Source organism: Bufo gargarizans, chromosome 2 (genome assembly GCF_014858855.1).
Source record: "Bufo gargarizans isolate SCDJY-AF-19 chromosome 2, ASM1485885v1, whole genome shotgun sequence".
Lineage (NCBI taxonomy): Eukaryota > Metazoa > Chordata > Amphibia > Anura > Bufonidae > Bufo > Bufo gargarizans.
In genome coordinates, this window is record NC_058081.1 from 152,827,354 (window position 1) to 152,831,830 (window position 4,477).

A 4,477-nucleotide genomic window follows, 5' to 3' on the forward strand; every position below is an offset into this window, starting at 1 on the left:
TGATATGTCTAGCTCCTACACATCCCGAGATCCATCCTTTAGTACCATGGACATATGAGATACATCCTTGTCTGATTTGTCAACCTGCAAGGACATATGAGAAGTCCCTGGCAACTGGCTCAGTTACTATTTTCAAGATCTGAGTGTACTTATTGAATGGAAAACTGCATTGTCTGCTTTAAAGGGGTTGTGCAAAGTTAATAAGTTATCTTTCATCCTCAGGATAGGGGATACGTTCCTCCGTTCTGATGGACCAGCAGGTTGAGCGTGCTCCCAGCTGCTGCATTTTTTCTCTATGGGAGTGTTGGAGATGACAAGTATCTTACTGATAAGAATGTGGATTAAATAAGTGTTTATGACCTCTCAGTAGTTTAGAGATGAGGGTTATTAGGCTACTTTCTGGGTCTGCTTGCGAGATCAGTTTCAAGGCTCTCACAAGCGGCCCTAAACGGATCAGTTTAGCCCCAATGCATTCAGAATGGATAAGGATCCGTTCAAAATGCATCAGTTTGCCTCCATTCCGGTCTGGAAGCGGACAGCAAAACGCTGCTTGCAGTGTTTTGGTGTCCGTCTGAGGAAACTGAGCCAAACGGATCCGTCCTGACTTACAACGTAAGTCAATGGGGACGGATCAGTTTTCACTGACACAATATGGTGCAATTGAAAACGGATCCGCATCCCATTGACTTTCAGTGTAAGTCAAAACTGATCTGTTTGCATTATCATGAAAAAAAATGAGATGAGTTTTGTTTTGTTTATGGTAATGTGAACGGATACAAGCATTTGCATTATACGTGCGGATCCGTCTGTACAGTTACCAGATGGATCCGCACCTAAGGCAGGTGTGAAAGTAGCCTTAGATGACTGGCACAAAGTAAAGGTACCAGTCAAACAGTTAACCCTTTGTGACAGACTGGCCTTTATTAAAAATATTGAGCCAATCGACAATATGATTTTTAGCTTAAAATGCAATCAAACAAAAATTGCCTCAGAAGGTGTACATAGCCTGTAAGAGTACTTCCACATGTGGCATATACACTGCTGATTTTCTGCAGCAAAATTGTGTGTGGAAAAGCTACAGCGTTTATAGTAGCAGCAGAGTAGGTGAGAATTTCAGAAATATCATTCACACCCTGTGGACATTTCCTGTAAGGAAATCCACAGAACTTGAAAGGCAGTGTTGGTTAAAATTCAAAGCATGGGAATTTGTTGCAGATTTCGACTTTTGTAATGCAAAGAGTGAAATCTGTGGCAAACCCTCGTTTATTTTTATTTTCCAACCAGTTGGTGCGACATTCTAGAAGATTTTTGTCTTGTATATTTCTTTCAAAAAGTAAAGAGCTGAACCTCTGATGCTACCAGATGTAAGGTAACTATCCTATAAGTCAATGCTTGACCGGTTTAACCGCCTAACGCAGATCCGCGGTCCGGAGGCGGCAGCTCTGCGCAGAGTGACGCGCCAGCGCGTCATCTCGCGAGAGCCGAGACGTCCTGTGAACGCGCGCACAGGAACGGAAGGTAAGAGACAGGATCTCCAGCCTGGCAGCGGCGATCGTTCGCTGGCAGGCTGGAGATGCGATTTTTTTTATTTATTTATTTATTTTTTAACCCCTAACAGGTATATTAGATGCTGTTTTGATAACAGCGTCTAATATACCTGGTCCTCTGGTGGTCCCTTTTTGTTTGGATCGACCACCAGAAGACACAGGTAGCTGTGTAAAATACCACAAAACACCACTACACTACACCCCCCCCCTCCCCGTCACTTATTAACCCCTTATGAACCCCTGATCACCCCCCTGTCAGGCTCCGTTCAGAAGTTCGTATGTTTTTTACGGATACATGGATCGGATCCGCAAAACACATACGGACGTCTGAATGGAGCCTTACAGGGGGGTGATCGCCTCATACAGACTCCCTGATCACCCCCCTGTAAGGCTCCATTCAGACGTCCGTATGTTTTTTACGGATCCACGGATACATGGATCGGATCTGCAAAACACATACGGACGTCTGAATGGAGCCTGACAGGGGGGTAATCACCCCATACAGACTCCCTGATCACCCCCCTGTCATTAATCACCCCCTGTAAGGCTCCATTTAGACATTATTATTTTTTTTGGCACAAGTTAGCGGAAATAGATATTTTCATTTTATTTTTCTTACAAAGTCTCATATTCCACTAACTTGTGTCAAAAAATAAAATCTCACATGAACTCACCATACCCCTCACGGAATCCAAATGCGTAAATTTTTTTAGACATTTATATTCCAGACTTCTTCTCACGCTTTAGGGCCCCTAAAATGCCAGGGCAGTATAAATACCCCACATGTGACCCCATTTCGGAAAGAAGACTCCCCAAGGTATGCCGTGAGGGGCATATTAAGTCCATGAAAGATTAAAATTTTTGTCCCAAGTTAGCGGAAAGGGAGACTTTGTGAGAAAATAGAAAAAGAAAATCCAATTTCCGCTAACTTGTGCCAAAAAAAAAAAAATTCTATGAACTCGCCATTCCCCTCATTGGATACCTTGGGGTGTCTTCTTTCCAAAATGGGGTCACATGTGGGGTATTTATACTGCCCTGGCATTTTAGGGGCCCTAAAGCGTGAGAAGAAGTCTGGGATCCAAATGTCTAAAAATGCCCTCCTAAAAGGAATTTGGGCCGCTTTGCGCATCTAGGCTGCAAAAAAGTGTCACACATGTGGTATCGCCGTACTCAGGAGAAGTTGGGCAATGTGTTTTGGGGTGTCATTTTACATATACCCATGCTGGGTGAGAGAAATATCTTGGTCAAATGCCAACTTTGTATAAAAAAAAAGGGAAAAGTTGTCTTTTGCAGAGATATTTCTCTCACACAGCATGGGTATATGTAAAATGACACCCCAAAACACATTCCCCAACTTCTCCTGAGTACGGCGATACCACACGTGTGACACTTTTTTGCCGCCTAGGTGGGCAAAGGGGCACACATTCCAAAGAGCACCTTTAGGATTTCACAGGTAATTATTTACACATTTTGATTTCAAACTACTTACCACACATTAGGGCCCCTAGAATGCCAGTATAACTACCCCACAAGTGACCCCATTTTGGAAAGAAGACACCCCAAGGTATTTTGTGATGGGCATAGTGAGTTCATGGAAGTTTTTATTTTTTTGTCACAAGTTAGTGGAATATGAGACTTTGTAAGAAAAAAAAAAATCATCATTTTCCGCTAACTTGTGACAAAAAATATAAGTTCTATGAACTCACTATGCCCATCAGCGAATACCTTAGGGTGTCTACTTTCCAAAATGGGGTCATTTGTGGGGTGTTTGTACTGTCTGGGCATTGTAGAACCTCAGGAAACATGACAGGTGCTCAGAAAGTCAGAGCTGCTTCAAAAAGCGGAAATTCACATTTTTGTACCATAGTTTGTAAATGCTATAACTTTTACCCAAACCATTTTTTTTAATTTTTTTTTTACCCAAACATTTTTTTTTTATCAAAGACATGTAGAACAATTATTTTAGCGAAAAATTTATATATGGATGTTGGTTTTTTTGCAAAATTTTACAACTGAAAGTGAAAAGTCATTTTTTTGCAGAAAAAAAGTTAAATTTCGATTTAATAACAAAAAAAGTAAAAATGTCAGCAGCAATGAAATACCACCAAATGAAAGCTCTATTAGTGAGAAGAAAAGGAGGTAAAATTCATTTGGGTGGTAAGTTGCATGACCGAGCAATAAACGGTGAAAGTAGTGTAGTGCAGAAGTGTAAAGCACTATGCTTGTGGCCTCCACAAATTGCTGACCGGTATGGGTCTATAAGTTGGATCCCCATGATCCTGAAGACAGGTCATCAGCATAAGTCAGAAAACGCCTACAAACAGGCCTTGTGATATAGCTAAGCCATTATCTCATCTGCAAACTTCTGTTTTGGAGTGATTGCCCCCTCATCAGTGCAGAGGAGAGAGAACTGGTTTAACTGGGTGAGAAGCCTTCTTCAGGAATAGGGGGTACCAATTCTCCTTATAGAGTGCTTAGTAGGAGTCTTAGTGTAGAGATGTAAAGGGCAACAAACCTGTTCCAACCAACTGTATCTGGGCAATAAGGTACATGACTGAAATTTCTCCATAAGAAATGTATTATATCAAGAATAAAAAGGGAGGTACGTCATAGGAAGGACTGTAAAATACACTGTGGTGTCAGGTTTGGAGTGGTTTTACACTCACCGTTCCATGTTGGGCTACCAGACATGCCACTTTGTAGAGCATCTGTATTTGATCTGGCTGACTACAGCCCTGTATCTGGCTGCTAGAGGATGGCATTTGAATTGGATGCAAAACAAGGATCCCTTATGGATAGGATGGTGCTGTTACACGTCAGTTTCTTATTTTTAATGTTAAAAATAGAAAATGTAAAGGTTTTAGTGATGGGTATTAGTTTAGCATTTTCTTCACACTCTTTCAAATTTGTATTTTCTTCTCTCAATGTAG

General features: G+C 41.5%; 1 protein-coding gene across 1 annotated transcript in view; it reads left to right on the forward strand.

The window, feature by feature from the left end:
- SLC30A4 (solute carrier family 30 member 4) overlaps window positions 1–4,477 on the forward strand; it is a 44,344-nt gene that overhangs the window by 37,460 nt on the left and 2,407 nt on the right. The gene's annotated exons all lie outside the window — the stretch shown is intronic.